A 24,336-nucleotide genomic window follows, 5' to 3' on the forward strand; every position below is an offset into this window, starting at 1 on the left:
AGTGTTATCCCTCCTTATCCCAAAGAAAGAGTTTATTTCTGCTGTTTCCCTTAAGAGAAGAGTTAAAAGTTGTCCTGTTCAGGATGAGGGCTGCTCAACAGATAACTAGAAAAAGCAATCTTGGAACGAGCAAGGCCAGCTGGAGCCCAGCCAGCATGGCTGTGAGCAGTGATCCCCTGAAAGAGGAGTGTGCTGCAGAAAGTGGGCTGCCCGCTGCAGAAAGCATAGCCCCTCGGGTGCCGCCTAGAGCCGGTGGCAGCCTGGCCCAGGACAAACCGAAACAGTCAAAGACAAAGCAAGGTGAATGTGAGTGAAAGAAGAACAGGAACAGTGGGAAAAAGAATTAGCCTTTGTATTGTGTGTGCTTGAGCATAGAATTGTAGAATGGCTCAGGTTGGAAGGGACCTTAAAGATCGTCTGGTTCCAACCCCCTGCCATGGGCAGGGATGCCAGATCAAACAGCATAGCTCTGTTCCAGTGTTTTGAAGTACATTTTGTCTTTGGACCTGGCTCTCCTGATGCCAATTTAAGTCATCAGTTTAATACACGGTGATGCAAACAAAAGCATCAGCCACTTGCTTGTCGACTTGTACAGACAAACATTTATGTTGGATGGTTGCTTTTTAGCACAGTAGTGAACCAACAATGCTAAAATACCATTTGTTTTGCTGTGTCAAAAGAACCAGCTATCACGGTAGCCGCGTCACTAAATCACATTACAACCCTTGGTCTAATGACATTTGTATAGATCTCCAGCTCCCTACTATTTGTCACTAATCACAGTAGTCTGAAGATAATCATGCAGGGACATTATCCCATTCGATGCTCTTTACCTCTACCTTGGCTAATAGCTTCTAAAATACACACACAAACCAGCATATTCTGGCTTCTCCGATTGCTTTTGCTATCTTTAATTTTCTTTCTTTTAGCAGAATAATTGAGAGATCAATGGGGTTATTGTGCCAGCTCTATTGCTCAACTCCCCAGCTCCCCGTTGCGGTGGGATCTAGCAGGAAACTTCAAGAAATCCAAACAACAGCCAAACTCCTTGGCGTACTTCATCTCAGAGGCCTACCCTCTGAGAGCTGAACAAGAGTTAGTCTCAAAGGATTAAGTATCTTTTAATTACAGCATGCCTTGTCCCAATGGACATACTGTTATGGTTCATATTAGCATTGTTGGGTGTTCTTGTTTTCTTTTACTGCTTTAGTAATGGGAAAAAAAATCTCTTGCTTGCTACAGGTGCTCCAAACTGCGACAAGTTTCATGAAGTGAATGGAATGGTTTAGGATGTTAATCAATGTCACTGCACAATTCAAACAAGTATCTTAAAATCAATGTTTTTTTTTTAAGATTCAAAATGTTATATTGGTAATTTAAACAATTGTAGGGAATATCTTGTTATATTGACCTTGAAAATGTTGTTAAACAGAAATACAACATTTGCTTGCTAAAGTGGAAAGACTAGAAGCTCAGTCACTTAGTGCTTCATATGGTAATCATCAGGAAAACAGCTCCTTCCTTAATGGAGCTGTCAGACTGATGGGTTACAAAAGAAACATTCCCAGCTATTCGGTAGTTATAAAAGATCAAATGATCTGGTTTCATCAGACCATCAAAGAGGGAGACTCAAATTCATTGCATTCATTTTTATTTTTATTTTTTTTCTGTTTGCTCACTTAGGCTGGTCCTAACCACAGGTTCATAATAAATTTGTAATTAACTCTTGAGCTGTTACTCATTCCAGGATGGCACTGAGCATCAAATAGCTGTCACCTATAAGGCAGCAGAGACTTGAATAAAAATGCAACTGCCTTTTCTGAGAAATGCTTTAGGTTCATTAAAACACATTGACAGGAGATATAATTCTCTCTAAATGCAGACAGCAACTGATTCTGGCATTTTCCCTATGGATTTTTTTTTTTTCCAGGGGTATTTGATGTAAGCAAATGACTGAAAATCAGCTATGGATGCACCAGGATTTTGTCTGAAGTCTTGTCTGCAAAAAGCACCTGTGTGTGTGCTGTGGCTTAGATAAGATGGTGTAACTTTGCCGATTCCTGACCCTTTGTCCCTGTCTGTCTCTCAGCCTCCACCACTCTAAACCAGTCTTTTCTTCTTCGGAGCTCTGGGAACTGTGGTTTTCCAGCTTGCCAAGATACTGGGGGCTTCTCTGCAGAGGTGCCCCTGCTCCACTGATTGGCATGGGCAGGCAGAGTGGGCCAAGGAAAGAAGCAAGCAGCCAGAAAGGAACAAAACCCTTCATTTTTTTTGAGTTCTTATTCCAAATGTCTTTGAATCAGCAGCTCTGGGCCCTCCCCAGCTCTTGAAGGAATGCCAGTTCAGTACTGTGAGTGAATAAGGTGTGTGCGGGGGCGACTGCTTCTCTGTCACTTGTGAGAAGCTTTATTTAAAAAAAAATGCCTTTTATTTTTTTTTTTTTTTTCCCGTTTCTTTTGCTGGTATTACAGAGATTTGAATGGGTCAAAGGAGCTGATAATGCTTTAGGGAGGTTTTCTTGTCTGTGGCCTCTCGCCCAGGCAAATCCAGCCCAGGTCATTAGTGACTAGAAACTGTTACCATGTTAACACAGGCAGATGGATGATGCAAACCGTGCCCGAGTCCAGTTTCTAGCAGAAGAAGCGTCACAGACACCGGTGCTGCTGCTGTCCCTAAGTGACACTTGTGCAAGCACAGGGGACGGGGCTGTGCCAGCAGGCTCATCGGGGCAGAGCAGAGCTGAGGCATGCAGCTGCCGTATCGTGTCCTGCGCACCGCGCATCCTTCCCTTCTCTGTGAAGAGAGAATACGAGCCTGCGAAGCTGTCAGGCTCATGCTTTCAGCAGCACTGAAATGACACGCAGCAAAAACAAGCAGGCAAAATGAACAAAAGTAAGGAACACCTTGGCTAAGGAACACCGATATCTCCTGGTAAAAGACACACAGAAGAGCGCGAATGGTTTCATTCAGAGTTTTGGACCGAAGCCCTACGTATATGAGGAAAATCATTAGCACACAATTAGCAGTTGTGCATTAAAAATGGGAATTACTTCTTTATTGTAATCCCTAATTTATTTTATAATTCTTTTATAATTTGCTCTTACTGTTTATTTTTTCACATTTTGCTTATTTGGAATCTCATACAGGTCATTTTCACTTGGCTTATATTTAATGTCACTCCTTCATTTGCTCATTTGTTCTGCGGTCTGTAAAGCTCTTGTGGTGGGTAATTTGCTCAGCAGCAAGGGGAACGGGAAGGCAGGTGGGCTGGCAATCTGAATTCTGATTTTGGCTCTGCCACTGCTTCCTTGGCAAGCTGTGTATGCCACTCCATGCCTTACCTTCCCACAGAAAGAGACTCATAGCTGAAGAACAGTTTACAGTCTTCAACTAAATCACTGCATCCACCAGTGCTATTTACTAAAGGAAAACACAAATGAAAACAAGCATTTTATGCCATGTGCTCCTTGAAGTGTGTGTGAGTTCATTAAGCCCAGTAAGCCTCCGTTCTCCATTTTCTGTTCCTAAATTAGACCTAAATATTGACTCATCATTGATGTACACATCCAAACTGCTATAGACATCTCAGCCTTTGAGTTCTAAAAAACCTGAAATGATCTAGCTTCTTCAGCCCATTTAACAGATGTGATATGCAAGTAGCGAATCTGGTGACTCGTGAAACGGAGTTAGCATTCAGATCTGAACCAGTGCTGCAGTGAGCAGGTGCTGCTCCCTCCCTCAGCGTCAGCCTTCTCTCTGTCCTCCCCTTCCCCTGCTCCTGATTTAATTTGGATAAAGTATCCATCACCAGGGTACAGTAGTTTGTTGAGGGCATAGTTGTATAATTTCATATCATTTGCATTTTCTTTAAGGCTGTTGCCGCTGACAATAGAAACAGTGTAGTTTCTCCGTCTAGGCCACAGTGGCATTTCCAGCATCATTAATTCACTGTATCTGAAACGCTTTTGTCTCAGGAATGACTAGGGTTATAGCAACAACGTCGATGCAGATGCAGGTTAAGGGCCAGTAGCAGCAACATGCTGAAAAGCTTATTAAAATGGTCTCTGTCTCTCTGTAGACCTGGAAACCCACCCTCTTGTATCAGACTTTCTCATTTATGGCCACAAAACTCTTCAGCTACCAAAGATTCTGTAAGTTAAATGGCAAGACTTAAAAATTGCAAGGTTGAGTAATATTCCTGACAAGTCAGTGTAAGCTCAGCTTCTTAAAGTTCACGGGAAGGTGAAATACATCTGTATGCAACACTTAACTGCAGCGAAAACGTGCTTACTGCACCTGGAGCTTACATTTCAAAACTGAAAAATAAATGGCCTTGGCCATCTTCATGCAACTGCAGCTCAGAGAGTTCAATATTTGGTTCATTTCGTGATCTCCTCCAAAGCCTTTGCCGACGTGACACCTGATAGCTTGCTATTCTGCAGCCTGCAATTAGCAGCTGTGTTCAGTGGGACACTGTTGCAGTCGTGTACAGTAGGCTCTGGCTGTGTCAATGCTTTCATTTATTGGCGGCATTGTGTGAATACGCACACTGATAAATGTTACACCTATTATTTTCTAAGAGGCTGGACAGCAGTGGAATGCAAGAATCTCTCATTGTAAATCTGAAAAGGAGTTTGATTTTGTTGTGATTGGAAACTAGTTCATATGTGTACGAATTTCTAAAGCTAATTAATGAACATGATTATGCTTCTTCAGTTGGCTTCCTGTCTTCTTCCACACAGGGGCCAAACACTGAACAAAACAAACAAAATGCTACTCTAATACTTCTTTCTTTCTAATTCTACATGCTTTTACTACCCAAGTCATTACTGAATGTTCTGTTAAGCTCCTTTCATGACTTTTCACATCTTCTTTTTTGTCTCCATTTATTCCACTTTATACCTGGAACACAACATTAATGCACATTACACTCTTGCTTGTTGAAGTAAGAGAAAACTCACAAAAAAGTGATCACCTGCTGTTCTGCGTGCAGCTAACCAGTCCTTGCTTGTTCCCTGTTGCACACATTGTGAAATCTTTGGGGAATTATGCTAGGTATAAGATAAAGTAATTGTAATTTCCAAAACAGGATCTCGAAAATACCATTCATAATAGTCAGAAGTACCGTTTGACTGAAAAGAGTTGGGAGATTTTTCAATCTGAGAGTTAAAAAGGGATCTTCATTGTTTCTGCCCCTCCCATCTGCTGTTCTCTGCAGCTGAAAATGGGGCAGAAAGCCAACATCATGACATTTGAGCAGACAGCAGTTTATGGAAGCGTCTATTACAATTCCACACCCACACCCTTGGTAGAGTGGAGCCTTCTCCCCGGCCATTTCAAGCAGAGCTGCTGCCAGCGAGTTACAGCTGATTGAGGCTTCATCCCGACTCTGGGATTTGTAGGCACGTTCATAAATTTCTCTGTGTAGGTTTTAAATACAGATTCCCCTTCCTCTGCTTGCCTACTCTTCTCCCCGCCCAAGAAGAAATCAAAAGAATTTCCAAAACATGCTATCAAAGTTTCTCAGCCCTCACGTGCCAGCATTGCTAGTGGCAGGACTGCAACATCAGAGAACAGGCAGAAACACAGGGATGAATGTGAGCCCTGCCTTTTGCCTCACTCGGTGATCTTAAACACTGGTGAAATACCTCACAAATTACAGCAAACCCGTGAAACCTGCTAGTGATCTATCAGTGTTGCAGCTGGTCTCAGAAGGGAACAGTATCATTTGAATGGCTTTTCCAGCCCATTTGTTTGTTTGTTTGTTTTTCTTTTTATTTTTTTCTGTTCTTTTATGATGAGCATTTTCAGCAGTTCTACAAGTATCCTTCATCCTTCCATCTGAAATAAATATTAATAGATATTTTTTCTAGATACACACATACATCTAGGCCATATGTAAAGCAGCTATGCATATGTATCCACTCTCCTTTCTTCTATTTAAATTGTGTTCAGTGACTGTTCAGTTCTCTCTAAAGGATGAGTCACCTGGCTCACGCTGGAGTCAGGAATCTAGGCTCCAAATCGTAGCTGCAAAATGATCCAACTGTGTAGCTTGATCAGTTGTTTTAAGAAAGTAAACCAAATCTCTGTCCTCTACATCTGCGTAAATCTCTGTCTTCAGTCTCCTAAATAACAAGAAAAATGTTATTACTGTTTCTCCATACATTCTTTTTCCTTGTTTTTGTATTTGAATTAAAAAATAGAGAATAAACATGCGGGTACAAGAGGAGCTGAACTATTTTGGATCGAAAGCTCTAGAAACTGAAGTTTACTGTTTCTTGGTAGCACACAGATGCTAATAAAAGAGCAGAGGTGCTCCCCTCCCTCCACCCAGTTCAGCAGCGATCCAGGACCAGAGCTGGTGGCGAGCCCCTTGCGCAGTCGCTGTCCTCATTCCTTCTTGGGCTCCTGGAGAGACTGGTGGGACACAGAGGCAGCGTGAACTAAGCTGATGCCTTAGATGCATGTCACGGAGAGCATCAGCTGGTGTGCAGGGAGGGCACGGCTCCATGGTGCTGTGAAAGGTCACCCGTATGTAAGCAGAGTCTCTGACAGGGTGACAAAGGATGGTCAGTCATGCTCCAGTTGTGCAGCTGAGCAACTGAAGGGGTCTTGACATGAGTGAACGCTAGACGTCAGTAAGAGTTAAAAGAGTAAGTTGTAGGTAAAGCAATGAAACTTTTGCTTTCATATTTAGGCAGACATTGAGGAAGGGATATCTGAAGGTGGACATGTTTTCCCTTCATGATATAGAATGCAAATATAATACGTGTAATCCTGCTTAACAGAGTAATTAAATTTTATCGGTAAATCATGTGAGCTTTCAAGTCCCTGGATCTTCATAAGACTTGAATAAAAACTGTCATGAGATGACTTACTTATTAGTAAGGGGTTAATCATTCTAATTCCTAGGTCTGAAGGGAAAGATGTAAGGGGAAAAAGATGTGGATTGGCATCTCACCTGAACAGCATGGGCTGCAGAAGTGCTGCCAGAGATAAAGCATGAGGACAGAGTACATACATACTGTGGGAGAGTTCTGATTTAACCAATAAATAATAATATTAAAAAAGATGAAAGATAAAGATAAATAATTTTGCTATTACTGAGGTGTCAAGAAAGTGGATTGCTACACTGATAAGTTAATTCTGAAGTTGGAAGGGGCATTTTTTTTTCTGTTTGTTTTCCTATATTCAGTCAAAAGGGTTGTGTGATTCAGTCACACCAGTGGAGGGGATTCCCTCTGGATCTTTGTCTCTCGGTTACCTGGGGTTTATTGTTTTTTTGTTTTTGTTTTTGTTTTTTTTTGCTTTAACTTGCCTCTTGAAGAAACATGATTACTTCTTGTATATCCTGAAATGTTCTGGGAAAGAATTAGATAATGAGCTGAAGAAAGGTGGGGACTTTCTGGAACACGGAAAGTACCAAGCTGATGATGAATTCTGTGTTTTTCTGGAACTGAGAAAAGATGTACATGGACTGTAGTGGTATTTTTAGCTATTTAGAGTATATGTGTGCCTGTCTGTCTTCTGGTCTCAGGCTCTGCCAAGGCTGGGGAGTATTAGAAAACATCTATCACTTCCTAATACCAAATCACAGTGTTTCACAAAAATTGCATCAAAGGGGTGTTTAGGGTGCTGCTGGAGCTTTCTTGGCAGATGCTTTTAGTTACAGCTGAATCAGCAGGATCTCTGAACAGGTTCCCTTTCTCTACCTTCCCATCCAAGATATCTCAGACTCATCAGGCAGGAGTCCAAGCAGTGGGGACCTCCAGTAGGGCTTAATCTATCAGAAACTGAATTGCTGTATTGGCTCAAGTAACTCATAATTCAAAGAGAATGCGTTAGAGAAAGTGATCTAGAGATTGATTTTAAAAACTCATCTGGCATTGTATCTCAACATTTCTTGATCACCGCAGAACAAATTGATTCCTTTTATAAATTCTGAAATAATACAAAGCATATTGCTGAACTGAACTGGCATAAGAAAAGCTCCATTGGGGTAGCTCCATTTTGCAGAGTAGGGTTTGGCATCTGAAACCAGTGCTGAGAAACAAAAATGGATAAAGGCTGGATGTAAAATATTGCCACTAGCTGGACTGGGGATTTCTGTTTCATTAGGAATTCATAACTTCTTTCTATAATAAATGACTAAGCAGACTTCTCAATAGGTGAGATGAGTTTTATAGGGAGAGGCAATTTCTTTTATTTGTACCAGTTTGTCTAAGAAAGGATATTCCTTCTTGCAAACCTTGCTTTGCTTTCAGCCTTGGACCATCACAGCTGCAGTGATGCCACTCCTGCAAGATTGAGTTCCCCTGCTGAGACCCATGTCCTGTGTGCTTCATTTTCCCAGTCTGGTAAGGAAGAAACTTCCCCGTCTCCCAAATGAGTCATGAAGATAAATTATGTAATTTTTATAAAATGTTTTAATTTGCTCTACTGGAAGGACAAAGACTGATAATTTCATAATATGTAACTACCTAAATACCATCTGAACTTTTCAGGGGCTTTGTTTACTGCCTGTGATTTTCCAGAGCAGTTTCAAAAGAAAAGATGAGGAATCATATGCTCATTCTGGGACCGCATCTTGTCAGTAATCACTACTTTGAGATCTGAAGATTGAATTAAGAAAAACGTAAGGGAACAAGCTTAGTTTAAGGGAGAGCTATCTTTGTACCAATTTATCCCTTTTATGAAAAGTTAAGCAACTTTTAGCGATACAGCGACTTCGAAATAAGATTTTTTTTCCTCTTCAGCCGTGGTGCAACAACATAAAGCCCATTCCTCGTTGATTTTTGCTATGTGAGCACCCACTAAAAGCAAACACGTTGCTGACTGACAGCTGTCCTTCGAGCAAACGGAGGCCAGATGCGGTGCCGTGGGGGAAAGCGGGACCTCACAACCAGGACAAAGTCACAGAGATACTTAGAGATAATTAATTTTGGGCTTTCGGGGGAGGTTGGTGGGTGATTTAAGGCACTATGTGAGGTAAGCAGCGGGCTGTTTTATTGCAGTGTTACGGCGTGTGCGGCCATGGGCTGCTCGGTGTACGTACGGCCATTAGCGGTGAGCCGTTTAGTGGTCACACTAATATTTCGGCGGGTGCTTTGCCACAGTATTTGTGATAAAAATATAAGGTCTGCCGCTGCACCGCGGCTGTGGCGATGTAAATTCTGCCACAGGGGGATGTCGAGGCCTACAGGCCCTCAGCTCCAGAGGGAGCAGCCGCCTGGCTGCCGGGGCGCTGTCCCTTTAAGCGCTCTGACGTCAGCGTAGCGCAGCCATGGCAACGGCCCGTCCCGGCGGCCGGGGCCATGCGGGCGGGGGAGGAGCTCCGGGCGCCGCGACCGAGCGCCATGGAGGCGGCGGCGGCAGCTCGGTGACACCCGCGGGCCCGCACCGGCACCGGCACCGGCACCGCCCGGCCCGCAGGTACGGCCCCGCGGGGCGCGCCCGGCCGCCGGGGCGCGGAGCTCCGGCGCCCTCAGAGCCCTCAGGGCGGCGGCGGCCGCCACCCCCCGTTCGGTCTCTCCCGGGCCCACGGAGAGGGGCAGCGGAGGCCACCCGGGAGTCGCCCGTGCCGGTGGTGGTGCTGGGGGAAGCCCCGACCCCGCCCGGGAGCCCCGCGGGAGCCCCGCGGCCGCCGCTGCCCCGCCCCTGGCGGGCGGCTCCGTGCTGCGGGCGGGGCGCGGGGAGGATGGGGGGGGAGGGAGGAAGAGGAGGGGGAGGACGGGGAGGAAGAGGAGGAGGCGGCAGGGCCCGGCCCCGGGGGGGAGCGCGCAGCCGGGCGTCGCCGCCAGCAGCGGCCCCAGCGCCGCCGCCAGCAGGTAACGCCCCGGGGGGGCCCGGCCCGAGGGGCTGGGGAGGGGGCCGGGGGGCACCGGCTCCGCCTGGGGGGGTCCCGGGGCTGTGGGCGGGGGAAGGCGCCCCCCTGCTGCTCGCTGCTTGTTCCCCTTCTCGGCCCAGCGCCTGGCGGGGTCGGGGCCCTGGCACCTCGCCCTGCCCTGCCCTGATGAGGAGCGGCCGTGGGGCGGCACGGGGGGACCCGCGGGTGCTGCCCGGCCCCGGGAAAAATGCAAAAAAAAAAAATGCAAAGTCACGAGGGGCGAGCCGGCACCCGCTGCCTGGCACCTCGTTTTTTCCACCGCCAGATTTTTTTTTTTTTTTTTCGCAAAATCTGCTTTTTTTTGCCTGCACTTATTACAGAGGTCATCGCCTTCTTAAATTTTTATTTTCCTCTCTGCCAGAAACTGAAAAGCGCCTGAATTGCTTCGAGCCAACAAGTTTGGTTGGCGTAACGCTACGCGAGCGTAACAAGCTCCCGTCGCTTCCTCGTGCTGCCTGTACAGGCGGGCGATAGAGGCCGTGTCCTTTATTAGGCCAGTTGTTGCAGCCTGGAAAATAGGTGCTTTTCCAGGCTCGTTTTCAGTCCTGAAGTAGGAGCGTGGCACATCTCAAAACTAAGGATGAGCTGAGGAAAAAATTGCTTAGAGTTTAATCTGATTATCTGGCATCAATTTGTGACATACTCTGAGAGCAGCTCCTGCCCTGTCATTGGGAAGGGGAGGGAAGCGGTCGGCAGAGCGCTCCGGAGGGACCAGGCAGGTAACCAGCCTCTGAAACCCCGGGAAGGCGTTGGGAGAGGTGAGAGGCAGAGCCTCCGAGTCCAGTGGGTTATCTGCGTGCAGTCCAGTTCTGTGCTCTACTTCAGTCTCTTCCTTAAAAAATCTTGGTCTGTTTTCTGCCGAGAATCTGGGCTGGGAGACGAGGGCAGCTGCGTGGCACCAAGTGCTCCCCGGTGGTCGCTGCGTCGGTGCCGGTTTGCAGGGCCCCTCGCTGCACCGCGGAGCTGCTGTCAGCGGGCTCGGTGTGCCCGCCAGACCTGCCTGGGCTTTGCCTATGAACGGGGGCTCCGGAGATGCCAGTAGTTGTGGCAGGGAGTCGGTGGCGGTGGGAATACGTGGGGACGTGCGCCTGCAAAGTCATCTCGGCTCGCAGGGGAAAACCGAAAACTGCACTGACTGCTGGTGGAAACGGCAGTGATGTAAAAGGTGATCGCTCATCTGACCGTCAGATGACAGGCGCGATAGATGGAGCTACCTGTTAAAAATGGGAGAACTCAGGAATAATGTTAATAGTAATATCAACAATTTTTTTTTTAAAAAAAAAAGAACACCTTAAATTATGAAGTCTTCTAGCGGGATGGCAGCCTTCAGTGCTTTTTCTGCAGTGTTTGTGATTTTTGTGTGTGATAACAGCGGTGAAGTTAACTTGTGCTTCCACAGGACAGGCTGATTTTTATCTTGGAAGACGAGGGCTAGGAAAAAGAGGGAGATCTTATATTTATATATATATAAAACTTACACAAATATAAAATCTCATTGTGTCTAATACAGTAAATATAGGCAATATTCAATTATGTATTCTTCAAAATAGTTTTTACAGTAGGTAGTGGAGATGAGTTAAACTCATCTTTGAGAGTTAGGGCTATGTGATACCTCTTCTCTGTTAGGCAGGAAACCCACATTTTCGTGATGCAGGGATGAATTTCGCTGTGTTCTGTGAGTTGGCATGGTCGAAGTGGCCCAGCAAGTAACTGGTGCTCTGAATGTTTAGCCCTTCCCGAGCACTTGAAAGGTTGGTCTTGACTGACCGTCAGGCCATTTAAATCTGAAGTGGAAGATAGTTGGCCTCGAATGTAATCTGTTATATTTATGTTGGATAATGGAAGTTTCAACTGTCTTAGTGTTCCTCAGTCGAGCACTAACATAGCTAGTGTTTAATTTGTTCAAGTAGTTCAGTTTTCCACACAGTTTCTAAAGAAAAACCTGGGATTCAAAAACATCATTAGAAAACCTTGCAAAATATTTTTGAATACTGAATAGTGCCTAGTTCCATCCTAGAACATTACGCAACCTTTAAAATGCCACAGAATTTATGAATATAGGATCTTGAAGGTGAAACAAGGAATAAAAAAACACAACTATGCAGTGTATCGTAAATCTTCCTCAGTTACTGTCTTCTCTGCCACAGCCATAAATTAAGACTGCATGTCACTGAAGACAGGGTCACTTGATTTATTGTTTCTAATCTCAGGAGTCACTTTAAAAAGTCTCATCAAGCTGGTAAGAAATCCAGAGTCTCCGAGCTTGCCACGCAGCGCTTGCTCATGGAATGTAGATGCTTGCGGACAGTGATAATGCAGTGATCGTGGTTTTTCCTTAACAGTGTCTGAGAACATCGATCCGCAGATTAATGCAATTCCTGAGTGCCTTGAGCATGCTTTTTAGAAAATAAGCATAATGTTGCTAATGAAGAAAAATGCTTAGTTCCAACATTTTTCTTCCCTTTAATTGGGTGCAGACCTGTCGCTTATTTCATCTGCCGAAGTGGGTAATTAAGGTTGTTGTCGTGTTCTTGTGTGAAACTTCTGTATTTTGTAACCTGGTGTTTTGTAATAGAATTTATGTGAAAGATGCTAAACAGAACTAACTAAAGCGAATGATCATGAAAACCAAGAACATATGCAGTTCTCTTGAGGTTGTGGTTTGATATCTGATCCTAGGCCAGAGAGCTCCATAGAGCTTTCTAGATAACAAGAGGCACTGCTATACAAAGCTGCAACTTGTAATTTTAAAAAAAAATCTCTACTGTTTAGGGTTGTGCTGATATGCTCAGCAGTGTTTGAACAACAAAATGTTCCAGGTTTGAAGAGAGCCTGAAAGAAAAGACCAAGAGGTGAACTCCTCCAGGTTTCGGACGGATCCCAGCTTGGAGGCCATCTATGTTACTTAAAGGTCTGATCGTTGGGAGTTGCTGCAGTTAGTGTGGGGAAATGCAGATGAACGAGAGCTGATCTGAAGGCTTAACTAATAAATAAATAAATAAAAATATATAGATGGCCATCTAATAGCAAGCAGCTTTGTCAGTGAAGACAGTTTCACTTCCTTTAAGATGTCTCAGCTTCCAAAAGCATGTGAAATGCTGACATACAGTAAAGCAAATTCTGGGTCAGTTAGTATAACTCTTGCAGGCTGTCGCCACGTGAAAGGACTTCCCCTGGAAAGGAGGGGAGAGAAAGAAGCACCTGGCTGCAATGTAGAGCAGAAGTCCTGTTCAGGTCCCACCTATCACATAAAATTAGTTACTTTGAGGTAAGATAGGTTTGCTAATTTGGACAAACTCTAGTTTTTCCTTCTTCTTGAGTTGGATGTCAGACAAATATTAATCATATGGACCTTCAACATAAGCCAAGTGTTTGAGTCATAGCGAGTGCTGCTGTTCTGAAACACTATTAAAAGAGCTGAGTAATGTTAAGATTTAAATTATATTTGTATGACTTTCATTTTAAACAACATCATAAATCTTAGGATTGAATGTTTCTCAAATGGGACTGAAGATCTTGGAGCTGCTCTTGATGACTGGCTTGGCATCTTTGAAAAGAACAAATAACCTCCTTGCAGCTGGCTCTGAGAACAGCCCCTGGTGGCATTAGGTTTGCTTTCGCAGTGCAGTTACCAGTTCAGGTGGGCAGCATCTCTGCTCACTGGTCTGTGTGGAGGGCTCCTGCAGGTGAAATTGTATTTAATTGTTACTGCCCGAAAAAGCCAGACCCGCCACACTGGCATCAGAGCACGCACTCTGAGGCAGTTAGCACTGAGATTCTCCTTTGAAACCAACAGGTAAAGCATCCTAGAGTTCACTCCTTTGGGGAATGCCATGTGAATTTCAGTAGGCGCTGTGGGGTGCCTCTTGGCACTTGGAAGTCCCGATGTCCCGGAGCGGGAGCTGTGCCGCCTGCGCTGCCAGCGCTTGAGTAGAGCACCTAAGCAGCTTCAGGATAACTTGCTTTGATTCTTAGAATCACAGAATATCCCGAGTTGGAAGAGACCCACAAGGATCAACTCCTGGCATCCACACAGGTCTACCCAAAAATTCAGACCATTCTTGCTGGGTTAATGTGTGCATATGTTTTTTGCTGCCCTCTATTATTATTTTTTTCCTGCTGCACTAATCACTGCTCCTGTAAGTTGTATTTGTGTCATTTTCTGTTTGGATGGAAATTAAAAAGCAATTTTTGACCTACTTGTATGAATTTAAAATCATGCATTAAAATAGAAGATGCTTATTCAAGATGTATAAAATGGTTAAACACATTTAGTATCTAAAGTTGATTTAATTAAAAGAAGTAATATTGGATTGGAGTCTTCTTCTGGTGGCCCTTTCTGTCGACTAATGGCTTTAGGTGATTGTTCATATAAACCAATTTTATCCCTAGCTTAGAAAAGGAAGACATTTTCTTTCAGATTCTTGATTTAAATTGAGCTTAGTTGATTCTGAGCTGAAACAAATATTCAGACCACATATATAGATGCGATGCTTGTCAAAATCTCATTTAACACATTGTATATTTGGAGCCTTAGTGTGTATCTAGTGACTTTGATCAGTTATGGTGATTTTGACAGCACAATATAATGTACTAAAAATTAATAAACCTACAGTAAATTAGCTTTTAAGTAGGGTTATTCTGTTAAAGCTTCCCTATTCCCTCCACCAAAAAAAAAAAAAAAAAAGGTTAAGCTTCCCTATCCTATCCACCAAAAAAAATATAAAGTAGGTTTAAGCAAAGATGTTCATCTTGTATATTAGAATGTGAGTCCTTTCCTTTCCACGTGCGTTTTGGCGGTGGGAAGCAAAGGAAGTAGAACATCTCCAGGAAGACATTAGGTCTAGATGATCTAGAATGTCAAGAAACTGCTAGTGTTGGTGACGGTTTCCTTCCGCTGCAGAGGTAGGAAGGAGTTGGCAGGGTGCTGGCTGCCCCTAGCCGTGCCAGAGCAGAAAAGCAGCGGTGCCCACGGCGGTGTCGGTGTGCTGTATAGGGCATTACTTGCCTTTAAGTACCGCTGCTCGCTGCTGCTTCTAGGGCAAGGAACTTCTCCTTTGTGGTTGCTCTTTCTGGAGTCTTCTGTTAGCCTGGAAGCAAGGTATCTAAGCAAAAAACAATCCAAAGCACAGCGAATGAGGTGGCCAGGAAGTACGACTACAGTGCTGGGCCCTGCAAGCACAGTCTTTATCTCCAAGATATGCAACAGAAAAGGGGAAACTCTTTTATCTAGGGAGCAGCCCAAAAGAGGGAGCTGGATTGTTTTAGCGCAGCAAGGTAAGGTGCACTACAAATCCAAAGCAAAAGCCCTGCAAATGACTACCCCGCTATGGCAGCTCGTCAGCACGGCTCCCCTGGCTTCAGTAGGAAGCAGCTCAGGTAGCAGGGGACAGGAAGTCGTTTAAAACTGCTTTTTTTTTCCACTGTCATCCATTATATTTCATTGCAAATGCTAATAGAGGGCATCAAAAGCAAAACATGCACTTTAAAAAGGGATGAATGGAAGAAAAGAAAATTGACTTTTGCCAGTGGTGCTAATTCAGGAGCTGGAGCAATTTTCTGCTCTCAGTCTCTGCAGAAGCAGTGTGGCCCTGCATCGCAGGCTTTCACAGTAACTTTCACAAGATGACAGGTGAAAGGCGAAGGTCCTAAGCAAACAGTTAAATTACTCAGGAGTTTCATCGGTACTGCTAATGTTTGCTTTTTCATTGAGTCACGGAGCATTTTTGCTTTCCACTCAGCTTCTGGAACTGTGAGTTTAAGAACGTTTAGCCACTTCTACTGATCTTTGGGCCACAAATGCTGAAAAAAAATCGAAAATGATCGAGCGTGCATCCCAGATTGTAGAATGAGAAGATTTGTGGGAACAGGGCCTGCTTCTTGGGGAGGGTTAGAAGCCGAGGCAGCGTGCTTCACCAGGTTGTTGTGGACCCAGCTCTCTTTTACTGAGATACGTGGAAAGTATTTATGAGAGCAGAAGTTTCAGTGGGTTGGAAAGATAACCTCTGGCAAAGCACGCTGCGGACCCAGGGGCTCTTCTGTGGCAACAGTGCCTGGCAAATACATTCCTGTCTGTAACCGTAGGCTTTGCCTCCGCAGGGGAATCCTGCTATTTATAACCTAAGGAGTGTCATGCTTCCGTAAAAAAGTAGTTCTCTATTTTTTCTTTTTTTCTTTTTAACTGTTACACTTTTAAGAAGATTGCTCCTAGTGGGAGTGTTGTACTTCCTTCCTTCCATTTTTTTCTTCCATCCTCTTCTGTTGGAAACTTCATCTAGGACCATTTTCCTTCTGATAACCAGTTAGGTAATCTCCGACTTTTGGCAACTACACTCTGTAAATTAATATTACCTAAGCATATCTGTTCTTTTTTCTTGCATCTTGGGATAGGGACTCTAAAAATACATTTGGATTTTAATGCATCACAAAAGCGTGAAAAAGAATGAATTACAAGCTTGATTTACAACTTCCTTTTAGTATAATGCCAGCTTTCTCTAGATAGTTTTTTTTTTATAAGAAAGGTTTTTATCTTGCCTAGAAGTTTTCTGCTAGATATAATCAGTGCGTTAAAAATACTCTTACTATAAAGACAGGCGTTATTTTGAGAACCCTGTGATTGTGAAGATAGTTCAAAAGCACAGTGATACATAGCATCTTCCTTAAGTATTCAGTGTAGTTTCTTTTTTTTTTGGAGTGGCAACACTGCATGAGACACATCAAGAGTAGTTCCAAAGAGGATACATTCAGTATATGAAATTGCGTCTCATCACAAGTGGTACGGGAGGAGCTACACAGTCTGCGTACTCTTAATCCCATATGTGCAATAGGAAGGGTGAAAAACACCCTTCATTTTCTAGTATGGGTTTTCCAGTCATTCAGTGATGCTGTGTAAAGCTGAGGCTATGGTTAGATTTTAAAGGCCTATGGTAGTAGTCATGTCTTAAAAAAATATTTATATATATACAAACTACTAAAGTAGCCTCAGCTCTAGTCTGGGAGACAGCTTAATTTCTGTGGCTTTGAATCACAAATTGTTGACCAGAAATGTGTTGTGAACCAAAAGCAAACTCAAAATTAGACGTGAGGGCAATAGCTTTATCTGATCTATGGATAATCAGTATAAAACCCAAATGTTTATATTCCCTTGTTTTCCTCTGAAAGAGTACAGCTGTATGCTAAACATTACAGCTGCGTAATTATGAGCGCTGCATAATGCCTCGCTGTAACTCCGGTACCAAGGGAGCGTGTGTGTCGGGCTGAATGGTGAGGAGGAGGGAAGGGTGCAGAAGCCTATCTATAGATCAAATGCGTTTTTCTCCAAGCTGGTTGATGCGTTTGAAAGGAAGCAATGTGTATGTGTAGCTGGTACTGCTGGGCTTTCTGCTCCTGAAGTGTGCGAGAACGCGCTGCTTTGAAAAGCTGTCAGCCAGGAATTAGTTGAGTCAAGTGAACAATCTGGTGGAACCCAGGCACTTCTCTTGTTGACAGCATTTGTTTCTCTAAGCGTGCATCTTCACTGACTTTGAGCCTTAAATCTGCTGTGTGCTTAGTGCCTGTTGTGTGTCTGTGCAGCCTGCACACCCTTAAAAAATGGGGCTGCTCGGGTGGTGCTTTGTGCCTGGGGGTACAGCACCAGATTTTGTGTGCCCAGCGCTGCTCGGCCCTACAGAGTGAAAGGGTCCTGTGCCACTCGAGTAAGTATCAGCGCACCAGCCTCTTAAAGTCCCAAATCCAGCTTGTTGAGATGGATTTAAGTGTAAGTAATTTCAAACGACTTTGAACTGGCCTCTCTTTGCTAGGGAAAGTGCACTGGACAAGTTGATGGAGTAGTGTCTGGGTATAGCTGAATATTTGAAGAGGGAAGTAAACTCATGGCATACATGGTTCACTCTGTGCGTCCACTTGTCTTTCCAAGGAAAAAGTTGGCCTGGAACCGTCTCTGTCTCGTTACTAAGCGTTGTATCTTATTGCTTCGGTCTTAGACATTTTGAATTGCAAACCCAATGACACTTCATCGAGCAGGGGAGTGCTCTGGGGTCACTGCACTAGATTTTCACGGGTCATTATTTTTGTCACAAGGGAGCATAACGTGAATTTCATGTGAAATTCTGGTTGTGGGGAGTGTGATTAAAGAAATTTTGCTTACATGCGGAAATGTTTTGACCTGGAAGTGACATCATGAATATAAGATGCAAGAATTCTACTTTTAGAAAAATCACTATTTTGGACTGACGTTTAAAAATTCCTTCTTCCTGTGCTTTCGTCAGCCTTGTGCTTAACACTGAATTTCTTGTTGTTTTTTTTTTTTTTTTCTTCTAGAATCTAGCTTGTGTTGGCAAAGAAGAGTAAGGGATTTGGGGCTGTTTTACAAATGAACTTGGCTTAGACCTTAAGTTGGGTTTTAGGAATAAACTCTCATGTCTCTCAGCCTAAGACACTGCTCTAGTAAGCCGGCAACCTGTTGTATGTAAAAGGCTAAAAGTCTGCAGCCACTGATCATTTTTTATTTCACACTAATGTCTACCCTATGACTTCCTTTGCACATTTGGTGGCTGCTGTCAACGAGCTCTGTATTGTCAATCTATTTGTACTCCATGGAGACTGTAATCGAGGCGGAGGTCGGTGGAGGAGGCGCGGCGGGAGCTCGGCAGGCTGGGTGTGCGCCGTGTGCCCGCGCGGCTCGGCTGGCGGCGGCTGAAACCCACGAGCACGGCGTGAGGCGTGTTCGGGCTGCCGCTTCCTCTGCTCTCCTGTAGTAGTGACAACTGCTGTGGGCTGATACAGTACTGGATTCTGAAGGTGAACTTTCACGTATTTGTCTGACTGAAGTTGCTCCTGTTAATGTTTCCGGGCAGTTATTGCAGTAAATAGGAACTCTTTCTTGTGCCAGGCTTTGCTCCAAACGTACATGAAAACCACAAGCTGAGTAGCTGTGTGTGTGCAACGACAGAGGCTGACGTTCCTCCTGATGTGGAGGGGCTGGAGTGTGTGGCTGCAGGAAGGAGAGCACCCAACATCTCCAGCCCCACGCGGCTGGTGGCGGCCTTGTGCCCCGGACGTCGCTGCGTGCCGCCTGCTGGAGTCGCACCCAAAGAGACCAGGCTGTTGTCTTACCCTGCTGATTTTTTGGTTGCTCGTGGGTCTCTTTTGTAGCCTGTGCTTTCCAGCTGTACACCAAGCGTTGAGCACATACGTTCAACAGTTCCTTCAAATTCAGCATGGTATCTGGTAGAGAAATGGCTGTTTAAATAAGTTCTGCTAGTCCTCTTCCTCTTAGAGGCGTTGGTTGATTATTTCCTGTTTTTGTACCAAAGCTATAATGGAGACATATCGCTTTAAAACACTTCCAAAATGTGCAGAAGTGCAACAATAGCGGTGACCTCAGAGAACAAGGTCACACCCAGGCCCGTTTCCTGTTTTGTTCTTGGGGAAACCGGAGGGCTGTGAAACACTGGAGAGCCCCGCTTTACACCTATGTGTGCGCTCCGACAGCTGGGCAGCAGCTCGCCGGGGCTACAGAATGAAAACACAAAGACGTAGGCTTAAGGAAGGGATTTGGTTAGGATTTGCAGACTTACTTTTTGAATGTTATTTATTTTAATTGATCATTATTCTGCTTCTCTACTGAACTACCTGAGATGGTACGCTGCAGCTAACGTGAAGTATTTGTTAGAGGTACAGAAGGGAAGGAAATGCGCTGAGGAGGTTTGGGCGGAGAGGACAAAGCACACAGTGACAGGCCTCGGGTACTGCGATGTCAGGCCTCTCTCTGCTTGCATGTCAGAGTATTTAGCTTTAGCACAAACTGGAGCACGGGAGGTTCTGTCTAAGCACCAGGCAGCACTTCCGTGCTGTGTCTGTGACGGAGCTCCGGCACTGGCTGCCCAGAGAAGCTGCGGAGTCTCCTCCTTGGAGACCTTCAGAACCTCCTGGACATGGTCCTGGGCAGCCTGCTCTGGGTGTCACTGCTTGAGTGGGGGCTGGAGCAGACAAATTCCAGAGGTGCCAACCTCAGCCATTCTGTGAGTCTTAGTGACAACATACAGCCAACAAACAGTGCCAAACAAACAAAAACAAACAACCCCAAACCTTAAATAGTTAATTTTACTCGGTGGAGAGCATGTGATTTTCAAACAGCTCTATAATAGTAATTATAATATATAAAACTCAAACTAAAATACTTTTTATATGTGAATATAAGAATACTTTTTATATGTTTATATGTAATTACAGGATAACATCGATGCATTTATTTTGAATGGCTGTTACGCAGCCAGAGATTTTACTTCATGTAAGGCTTTGTCCACTGTGTCAAAGTCTATAGAAGTTGAGCAGTTCTTAAATATGTCAAATCTGTTCCATTCAGAGTATAGGAAACAAAACCTGTGGAGTTTTCTTCTCCATTCGTGGCTTTGGGGGGATATAAATGAATGGGCAGAGCTGCCAAAGTCTCGAATAGTGTCACCAGATGAGGAAATGTTTTATCAAATTCTTCTTCGGCACGTCCTGAATATATAAACTATTACTCTATATGCTGCCAGAACTCAGCTTTGGAGACAGAATCCCGTCGCCTAACACTGTTGAGACAGCAAAACGTGTGTGCGCTGTCATCTGTTCCAGCAGAGGGGCAGGTAGCTTGATCCAGGCAACTTCAGCGTGCAGAGGTTTTGTGAAGCTTGAATTTGAGTTACCAATATAGCTCGCTTGAGAGAGATGCGGAGTATTTCTGGTGCAGTTTTCCTATATTTAGTGAAGTGCTATAGTTAGCATTCCTTATGTTTAGCCACCTGTGTGATCACTGGTAGGGATGATCACATGAAAGCTATGTGAAACCTCCTGTCTTACTTTCTGCTGCTGCTGTGTTTACCACTTGTGAGATCTTGCTGCATATGCCTTGAAAAGTTGAGAGCTGGTATGTATAGCTAAGCACTTATTTAAATTCTAAAAGACTGTTTTTTTGATCCAGAATCCAGTTATTGCCTGAATAATCCTTCAGTGGATAGCTTTTAAGACTCCAGGCAGCCAGACTGTTCTTTTTTCTGTCTCGTTAGTCTCTTTATATTTGGTACAAAAATAGCAGTGCTTTGTTGTGGGGAGGAGCGTATTTACACTCCTCTAGCTGTTTTTTTTTTTTTGCCTTGTCTGTATGTTTTTTTTACATGGGAACAAGCTAAGCTTACTGTGGCAACTGAAAAAGTCCATTTTAAGTCCATCTTTTTCAGAAACCAAATTACTTAACATCTTAGTTTGTAAACTGTAATCTTCTCTGAGACAGAAATAGCTCTACTTTGTAGAACTAAAGGTTCTTATCCTCACACGCCTGACTATTCTTCCAGCAATCTGCCAAGGATCAGCCCATTTCCTGGCTCTCCGGAGCTGAGTCTGTTCCCTGCCCCTGACTCAGCTCCCCAGCTCGGAGCACGGGGGGGTTCCCTTTTGGCCCCCAGTTGAGACCCCGCAGCCCCGCTTGTGCAGGTGCGTGCACAAGCAGCCCCATGCAGCGCGTCCTCGAGTGCGTTTGGAGTGAGCATTGCAGAGAGAAGAGCTTTGCTTGAATCCATGTGTTACAGAGAAAGTGCCTTCAGGATGAGAACTTCGGGTAATTTGCCACTGCCTGCCCGTATAACGAAGAATTAAACCATTAGCAAGTGATGCAGGTGCTGAATCAGGAACAGGGCAAGGAATAATTCATCTTTGGAGCGCTCAGCCTGGCCGTGGCTGTCACGCCTCTAGACGAGCTGTGGAATCCTTAGTTAACTAGATTGCCTCGAGGAGGGGGAATTTATTTTGGTGTGACTGAATTAACTGATCCTTGCCCACTGAGGAGGAATCGCACAGAGGCACAGGGCAGCCTGCCAGTGACGCCACATTACGGAGGCCAAGATGTGCCGCCGTGGTTACACGTAGCTGCTCCTCGCAACGCTCCCGCTGTCGGTTCTGATGGGAAGCGCGGTAAGCCCTTGACCCCATTTCCTGATTGCTCTGGATATTAGCAGCAGTGCACCCCCTGCTAGCGGTGTTATTAAAAAGTTCTTCCACTTCCTGTTGCTCATCCCCTCAAGGCCTCTTCACCGTAGCAGATGCCATTATTCAGAGTGCATCGTGGGCTGCATGCGAAGGGAAGCATCTGGCTTTTTTGTAAGCGTTTCTACCTGCAAGTGCTGAAAAGCAGCTTCCACTGGTCTTTTGCATTTCATTTAACTCAGAATATTCTTTCTCTGTCTGGACATTTATTAAAAATTTAATAAGTTAGGGAAGTAGACGTCCTGCTCCCCTCTGTCCCTTGAGATGACGACAGGAATCCATTCCTGCTTGTGGTGAGGGCGCTGATGGCTTCGTTGAGTGCACATCAGAGCATGGTACGGCTTGGAAGTTCATGTCTGCAATAATGAGTGCACTAGGCTGTGGAGCAGTACTCCTTCCTGGCTGGTAGCATTTCATTTTCTGGGAGGGGAAGAAGAACAGACATGTCCGATGTAACCTTTGTCCAGGTTAGATCTGAATCCGAGGAGGTTTTCACTAATCCCTTGTGTGAAGAAGAATTTGTGATACCGATCACCTCTGCTCTTTGCAATCCCTCAGAAAGCAGTCACAGCATTTAATCTGATAAAAAAACAAATGGTTTTTATCTGATGGCTGGCAGCATTTGGAAATAGTCTACTTGAAGATTGTGGTGATGGCATGCTTCTTCACGCAGCAGAGAGATTTACAGGAGCCTGCCTTTACCACTGGGCAGCTCAGCTCGTCTTCTTGCCGTGGCTGGCTGGTCACCTCGCTGATGTGCTCAGAAACAAGATCACAGCACGTACATCTCGTCTGGGTGGTGGTCTGCACGCACAGCTACGCCATGGCTCTGGTTTCCTGTCATTTTCTGTCTTCAAGCATATCTCTAGCACCAGTAGCATCAAAGCAGACACAAACCCACGTGTGCGTGGATCTTCGTACCGTGCCGTCGGGATCGTGGCACCGGTCAGGAGAGCTGCTCGTGGAGATTGCCTGCGTCTGGGGAGGAGTCTGAGAGCCTCCTCCCTGCCCACTCCATTTCTGTAATTTCCTCCGGGCATCTTGAAATAGTGGATATAAAAAAAAAATCCCAAGTGGAAGCATTGTGCTCGCAGTCCTGGTAAATATTTGGTGGTGGGTGATCATTTGAACATGTGTGCAGCTCAGTGGGAGCTGCAGCCAGCCCGGCCAGCAGAGAGCTCTGGGTACGCTTCAGGTCAGTGGTTGCACTGAGCTCTGAGTGCGTGCTGCAGTGTCCCTGTGTTTGTATATGGCTTAAGAGGTTGCTGTTCAGCTGCTGCGAACTGGAAAGGAACTTTAAAACCAGGTTATTCTAGCTTAAGTTAATCTAGATTCCGTACTAATTCGTGTGACTTGGAGCGGCTGTATTCGTCGAGGTGCAGACTGGCCTCGAAGCACCGACACGTTCCCGCTGAGCAGTAGCACTAGCGACCTTGCAGACTTCAGAACATGCTGACACTGCCAGGGCTTCTCAACTTTAACCATGGTTTTGTAAATAAAATAAAAAAGTCGTTGTCCTTTAATTTGCTTAGGGATCAATTCTTAAGCTTGATACAGGTGAGTGAGAAGGGGTCAGAAGTTGGAGTATGCCCACGTGGCAATGCATGTGTACAGGAAACACCATCTGAAGCTGGCCAGCTGCTGGTGCAGCTTCATACAGAAGTGGCGCTGGGGATGAACAGTACTGATACTAATGACATTAAAGTCATTAACGCTGCCTTTATGGTTGAAGTGCCGAACGTGCATGCTAAAGTGATTGCGGTTTTTAACATTTCAGTTTTGAAACTGGACATCAGCGTATTGATTAACTTTATTTTATGCCTGCTGTGAACTAAGCATCATTAAATAGCCTGGGCTTCTGAAATAGGACATCTGTGGTAAATAAAATAGTCTCCTAGAATATTCACACGTGGGCGATAGTGTCTTCTTGGTGGGCATAGGCTTAAGGAAGGGGAAGGTAGGGTTCACAGTTTGCTTAGGTATAGCTGAAAGTATTGGTTAGACCGAAGTCACCGCTGCGCTCTTGGTGTAGGGTGTTTTGGATTTGGAGGTGATCTGGTTTTACGTGTCGGTGGGTTTATTTGGAAAAAGACTTTATTTCCGTCACTTTTCAGTGAATTAAATTGGGTGGGCACTACTGTATTCTCTCTCATGTTTAAATTAAAACACTTAGAACAACGTTTGGAGTAGCTTCTCTTTCCTCCCTCAGTTTGCATTTTGTGAGTAGTGGCTTGGCTTTCTTCTTTCTTTTGTAGGCTAGAAGTGTGCTCGGTTTACTTTAAAGATAACGCAGTGGGAGACCTGGCCCCACCACCTCCCAGCCTTTCTGGTGTCCTTTTGCTGTCATGGAAAAAGAGACAACCACGTGCTTGGCTTGCTCCCCAGCAAGAGTCTGGCTGGGTCCCCTGTCACTGGGAGGTTAT

The 24,336-nt window shown here is 44.9% G+C and overlaps 1 protein-coding gene across 4 annotated transcripts in view; it reads left to right on the forward strand.

Moving 5' to 3' along the window:
- GNB4 (G protein subunit beta 4) overlaps window positions 1-24,336 on the forward strand; it is a 57,617-nt gene that overhangs the window by 19,739 nt on the left and 13,542 nt on the right. The window contains exon 1 of one of the 4 annotated variants that reach the window (XM_035334966.1): window positions 9,299-9,435. The exons of 1 other annotated variant lie outside the window; for it this stretch is intronic. The gene's annotated coding sequence lies outside the window, so the exon portion shown is untranslated. Of the gene's footprint in view, window positions 1-9,298; window positions 9,436-9,697; window positions 9,831-13,036; window positions 13,158-24,336 lie in introns of those variants that run through there. 2 more of the 4 variants (XM_035334967.1, XM_035334968.1) reach the window with 2 other exon arrangements.

Source organism: Oxyura jamaicensis, chromosome 9, assembly GCF_011077185.1.
Source record: "Oxyura jamaicensis isolate SHBP4307 breed ruddy duck chromosome 9, BPBGC_Ojam_1.0, whole genome shotgun sequence".
Classification (NCBI taxonomy): domain Eukaryota; kingdom Metazoa; phylum Chordata; class Aves; order Anseriformes; family Anatidae; genus Oxyura; species Oxyura jamaicensis.